General features: G+C 53.8%; 1 long non-coding RNA gene across 1 annotated transcript in view; it reads left to right on the top strand.

Annotated features, from left to right (window-relative positions):
- Positions 1–1,880: 1,880 nt before the first annotated feature.
- LOC117801176 overlaps positions 1,881–6,519 on the top strand; it is a 22,579-nt gene continuing 17,940 nt past the window's right edge. The window contains exon 1 of the long non-coding RNA XR_004623702.1: positions 1,881–4,448. This is a non-coding gene — a long non-coding RNA (uncharacterized LOC117801176). The remainder of the gene's footprint in view (positions 4,449–6,519) is intronic.

Here is a 6,519-nt window from a genome sequence, read left to right as displayed (position 1 = left end):
AGGGAGAGGCGTCCCGGGGACAGGGACGTGGCTCTGGGACCAGTTTCCCCTTGCTGAGCATGTGATAGAGCGGTAGGCTAAATTCTCCACCGCTCCGTCTGCGATTGTGGGCCCTCCATGCCGCTGGGGACGTGAGTGGGACTGAGGAGGGGGACGGGCGCTCTGTGGTGTGAGCACCCAAACGCCGTGCCCACACCCACTCTGCAGCTGCATCCTTCCAAAGAACGGGCAGACCTGCTCTGGGCTGTGGCTCAGACCCCAAAGTGCAATGGGAGCCGCACCGCGAAAACCCCCAGGAAGGCGGGAGGGTCCGCGGAGACGCGCAGGGGGACTGACCTCCTGCTCGCAGGCTGCACGAACCAGAGACGTCGAGGGGCCCTGCTTCTCTGGTAGGGGAGCTGGAGGACGCCGGGCACCAGCAGGACCCCCACTCCAGTGACCCTTCAGCACGGCCCACGCTGTCAGCCAGCATACCCTGCTCTTGGGGGTCTCTGCGCCGACGGCAGAACACCCCCAACACTGGGGGTCACACGCGGGGACAGCAGCAATGTGCGCACACTGTCGGCTGACCGCACAGCCCTTTGGGGGCACTCAGCTCTCCCTCCCCTCCCGAGGGCATCAAAGGGCCTCATCACCCAGCTGTGACGCTCCCAGCACTCGCAGCTTTGCCGTCCACACCACGTCCCCTGGGGCCTCATCCGACCTGGACATTTCTTCCCCACTGTTGTGACCTCTCTGAAGGGGGCTGAGGGAGAGTCCCCGCCCAGAGTCACTGCGCTCTTCTTGGTCTCCCCCCATGGGGAACTTGGGACGTTGGTCCTGCACCCCACAGCCTGGCACTTGGGGTTGGACCCCAGCACCCTACCTCCTGCTTACAGCTCTGATGTTGAGATCTGCACGATACCCCTGCCCCCCACCATTAGTCTGAGTGGCTGAGCCCAGGGACCCCCAACCCCCCCACACACACACTGAAGTCTGTATCCAGCACTGAGAGCCGCCCGGGAGGATCACAGGGCTTCTCCCCCAGCCCCAGCCCCGCAGCCCTCAGCCAGCGTTTCTGCTCCAGAGAACAGCTCGGGCATGCACAGAGCCTCCAGGCCGGTCCCAGCCAAGCCCCCAGTCTGGTTTGCAACTTTAGCTGACGGCCGCCCAGCCAGATGTTGACCAGAGCCCAAAGTGCACTTTGATGTTTCTTTAGCAATCTCTGGGGAGTTCACAGACCCCACTTCCCCAGGAGATAAGAGCCACATACGGGCTCCCCTGGCTCTGCAGAGGAAAGGGCGGGTGGGGAGGGGTTGGGGCATCACTGTCCCCTGGCAGGGACAAGACAGAGCGTGTGGGACGAGCAGGACGGGGGGCAGGCTGGAGACAAGGAGGGCGTGGTATGAGCAGACTGAAGGTCTGCGCCCTGTAGAGGGGCCTCTCCCGCAGTGAGCCCCACCTGTTCCCGGCACCGCCCTGCAGGGATGGAGGGCTGTGGTCTGCAGACCCCGGGGCCTCCTGGGGCGTCTGTTGCTCCCCGTCTGCACTTGTTCAGGAGGAAGTAGTCAGGAGGCTCTCTGGGGTCCCCGATGCCACCTGTGCGGGTCCCAGCCCTCACCCCTGCTCTCAGGCAGGCAGGCCTGCCCCCTCCCTGCAGCACCGGCCAACACCGGTGCACTGGCTTCCTCTGTGTCTGCAGGAAGACCCCCTTTCTCACTACTGTGGGGGCCTAGAGAAGGAGGACTCGGTTTGATAGCGTCAAGCCTCAGCGCTGTTGGGACAGTCTCCAGGTGACATCAGAGTGTGTCCCCAGCTCTGCAACACAACACAGTCATTCAGCGGCCCCATTTCACAGTTGAGAGAGTGGAGGCCCAGGGCAGGTAAGTGAGGGTCTCGAGATGGCAGAGCTGGCAATTTCTGAGCCTGGGCCTGTGCTCTCCATCGTGGGGGGGAAGGGGGGCACATGGGGCCACAGACACCAGGACCCCCTCCTCCCTGCACCCCGTCCTGCCCCAGAGTGACATAGCTGGGGTCGGGGGTCGGAGTCCTTCCCACAGGGAGATCCAGATCTGACTGACACACAGGTCCCCAGATACCTTGGGAACCAAACGAGCTGCCTTGATTGAAATTTCAGATTTTTCAACTATAAACCTCAACAGGGAAACCATCTTTGCCTAAAAAAATACCTCACTTTGGGGTGCTGACCATGTCCTGTCTTCTATATGAATGCTGCATTCACAGTTATTACATCTATAAAAGTTCCGGAGCCATACACTTATAATACGTCCGCTTTTCTGTATTAAATTAGATTTCAATAGAACACTTTTTTTAAAAAACTACATTTCAAGGCAATTTTCCCGAGAAAGGCTTTCCTAGCAACTGCTTTTGAGCCATTCAACTCCTTCTCGGGGGCTTCAGGCGACTAGAACCTTGGTCCTCGTTTACATCAGAAACACAATATTTAAGGAATAATTTCTCTTTAAGATGATTTATAAGTAATGGAGCGCTTTTACAAAGAACATGACAGCACTTTATGAACTGATATAAACAAATCTCGAAAACACGCCGTTCGGGTGCGGCGTCAGCTCTGTAATCAGGGGCACTCGGTGTTACTTGAGAAAATACAGGAAGGAAGACGATGTACGTTGGTGTTTGCGTGTGCATGGATGTGCCCTGGTCACGGAGGCCAACACTCCGACGCCCCTGGGGAGGGGGACTTCTGGACGGCTGAGGGTGGGGCTGGGAGAAAGATGCTTCTTTCCATTCTATCTGTTTTTATTCTTCTGAATTTTATTCCCAGTGAATTATTACTTATTAAAAATTAATTTGATTTTAAAAAGGTCAAGTCTTCTAAAGAGAAGGCCGTGTTTTCTGTCGTCACCCATTCGCAAATCCACCCCCTTTCCATGGGCCTCTCTTCCCTAAAAGGAAGAGTTCAGAGACGATTCCCGCCAACTCCATCTGTAACATCAGATGGCAAACACCGTAATCTCGAGGGGCTTGCTCTTCAAGAACTGAAAAATACAGATCATTCTTTTTGCATTAAAAATATGCAGGAATGCCCATACTTACCGCACATGCTGATCAAAATTCCCCAAGGAACACAGTCAGTGCTCCTGCTCCCAATTTTAAAAGCATATTTAAGCCGTGGAAACAGGACGAACACTTCTCAAAAAATAAACATAGATTTTGCATATGATCCAGCAATTCCACTCCTGGGTATAGCTGAGTACTGAAAGCCCAGTACCAGAGAGAGATTTGCACACCCATGTTCAGAGCAGACTATTCACAGTGGCTGAAACACGGAAGCAATGCGGTGTCCGTCGATGGAAGAATGGATAAGAAAGTGTGGTCTGTTCACACAAAAGAGATGATTCAGCCTTAAGACGAGAGGTCATTCTGACGTATTACAATGTGGATGAGACTTGAAGACACACCAAATAAGCCAGATATGAAAGGATAAATCCTGTCGGATCCACTTTGAGAGGTCCCTGGACTCATCAAAGTCATGGAGACGGAGAGCAGGAGCGTGGGCGCCAGGGGCTGGGGAGAGGTGGGAGCTGGTGTTTCATGGGGACAGAGCTTCTGTTGGGGAAGATGGAAATTTCTAGAGGTGGGCGGTGGTGATGGCTGCACGACAGTGTAAACTGGCACGGAAATGATGACACAAGGGACGGCCCAGTGACACCTGTGTGGATGGTTGACAGCACAAGCTGCAGTAAAACCACAAGGCGGGTGCAGGGCGACCCACACGACCGCGGAGGAAACTGAGGTCCAGAGAAGTGAAGTGGTGTGCGGAGCAGTCTCAGAAATGGAGGACAGCCCCGGTGCATTCACACTCGGCGTCCTCCCTGCTGCGCCAGCCCCCAGCGGCTCAAAAGCAGAGGTTCGCCCAGAAATGGGAGGAGGGCCCAGGACAACCACCGCTATAGAAGAAACTCTGGGCATGGGCATCAGCACTACCAGAAGCCCAGGAAGCCCCACAAGCATTGAGCACCTGCAGTATGCCCACTGCAGCCGCTGGATTCTAAAGTGAGTAGGAAGGGGGCGTTTCAGAGATTGGGGGCTGCTCGACGATGGAGCAGGGACATCGGACAGGGCACTAGGGAGCATGACTTGTTTATTCCGTGGAGTGAAGAAGAAATGGGGAAAGGTTTGGCCTGGGAAGAAACCAGAAGGCGGAGCCAGATTGTCGAGGCCCCTGTGTGTTACACTAGGTGTATCGGTCAGCTGCTGCCTTAGGAGAAACATCCCCAAGCCTCGTGGTGGTCACGTCTGACATGTCTGCAGGCACACTGGACAGAGAGCTCTGTGCTCTGGGCCCATCCTCTCATCTCTACCGGGCTCCTACTGAGCGTGGCGGACATCTGGCTGGTGGGGGGCTGTCTCAGGGGGCTCTCCCCCATCCAAGTGATCTGTGACCCTCCAGGAGGCTCCCCCAGCTTGTTCTCATGGTGGAAGCGGAGGTATGTGGAGGGGGGAAGGGAAGCTTCGGGGCCCTGCGGCCTCTGCTCTGCACCGGCATGCCCCACTTGCCCTGCACTGTGCGGGCCCAGACCAGCCGTGGGGTCTGCCCCAATTCAGGGGACGGGCGCCAGCTCCCCTCATCATGGCGGGAGCCGTAAGTCACAGTGCAAGGAGGGATGGGGAATCTCGGCATTTTTCCAATGCACCACACTCAGACTATAGCACCTATGGGTGCAGATAGTCATTGGGGGTCTTCACTGGAATGGGACGACAGCATAGTTGTTTTCAGGAAAGAAATGAGCCAGTCGACTCGCGTCTGCTGTGTATGTGAGTGAGAACCCTGAGCTATTCTGCTGTTTCTTCTCTCCCCGGGGTCTGTCACCTGCAGGCATCTTTCTCCTGGAAGTAATGGTCCAGAGTGTACATGCCAACAGTCTGCAGACACACCCCCTTCTCTGCAGGCGGGACCTGGAGGCCAGGCAGGGAGGGGGCTGCTCCAGGGCCAGGTGTCCCCGTGGGAAGAACGGACCTGGAGGCTGGGTCTTGGGCCATGGCCAAGCACCGCAGTTTCACTCAAATAGTCCGGCGTGCTTCTTGACGCAGTGGAAAAGGTGAATAGCAGCAACGAGGAGGGCAGTCGAGGAGAAACCAAGAAACTAAAATCCTGGTTTAACATACAGTGATCTAATTCAAGACTTTTGGGCATAAACATGACAAGAAAAAAAATTTAAAAGAAGGAAACTCCCAGATAGAAACTTTTCTAATAAAGCNAACTAAAATCCTGGTTTAACATACAGTGATCTAATTCAAGACTTTTGGGCATAAACATGACAAGAAAAAAAAATTTAAAAGAAGGAAACTCCCAAATAGAAACTTTTCTAATAAAGTGCTCACAGCTTGATAAACAGACACTGTTTATCAAGTCGGGGCCTCTGCCGACTTCTCCCAGGCCACTGGTGCGTGTAAACAATGTAATATAGTGATTCAATTTTCTAAGAATCCGTTAGCAATTAAACCCAGAATGTTTGGGAAGAGATATCAAATTCTAAAGAGAATTGCCATTTAAACTTTCACTTTTCTGAGCAACAAAGGGATAATGGGGAACAGCTAGGAAGTTTCTCTTGAATTTCAGTGAGGAAATTATAAAAATTGAGGTCAAATGCCCTTTGGGATTCTTTAAATGAATCTGTGACCTTGATATGCCAGTAGGAAGCGTCAAGGGCATTAGGACGGTCTTACGGGGCGCTCATTCGCATTTGTCCCGATTATCAGAGCTGGGACATCCAAGGGGTTCTTGGCTCATTGGTTAGGGGCCATTGGGAGCACCGTCCGTTCTGAGCAGATGGTTTTAAAAATACAGTCCATCTACGGCTGGGAAATGTTCACGAGATATTCATCCAACGATGTTCCATGAGCAGTTAGGGTGTGTCTCAGATGGGGCACGTCCAAGGCCCCAGAAGGAGGCACCAAGCACTGTGTCAGAGGCCCTGCTTCCCAGAGAGTCACCTGCCCAGTTCAGAAGCCTCCGGAAACCACAGCTGAGGGCTGCAGGGATGTGGTCTTCGGGGCTCATGGTTGTTAGAGAAGCCCGGAGGCCACTCTCAGTCCGCATGGACGTTACCCTGGAGAGCGGCACTCCAGCTCGGGCTCCTGAGCCTTAGTCTAGACTGTCCCCGAGCTCACCAGTCCCCGTGATGGCCCATGGGGATTAAGACTCCGAGACATCCAGCTCCAGCTTTGAGAAGTCCCTCCGTGCCCTCTCGTTCTGTCAAACGGGTCTGACCTGTTGGTCCAGCTTTTCCCAGGCTCGGTTTTTGGGCACACACATAAACGCGGTGTGAATTTTATCAGGCATATGTTCTAGAAATGTAATTGTTGTGGAAATTTGCTATTTGAGGTGGCTATCAGGGACTTATGCATAAGCATGCCAAAGGTCAACAATTTATTCAGAACCAAGATGATTGAGATTAATTAATCAAACCTCATGTAGGTAGCCCCTCCCATGGAGAATGGGGTCGTGACTAGAAATTCTGGTTGAAGGAGGAACAAATTTCTATCAGGAAAAAAAAA

The sequence above is a fragment of the Ailuropoda melanoleuca genome, chromosome 2 (genome assembly GCF_002007445.2).
Source record: "Ailuropoda melanoleuca isolate Jingjing chromosome 2, ASM200744v2, whole genome shotgun sequence".
Classification (NCBI taxonomy): domain Eukaryota; kingdom Metazoa; phylum Chordata; class Mammalia; order Carnivora; family Ursidae; genus Ailuropoda; species Ailuropoda melanoleuca.
The sequence above is the reverse complement of the archived record's forward strand: the minus strand, read 5'-3'. Positions and strand labels throughout refer to the sequence as shown.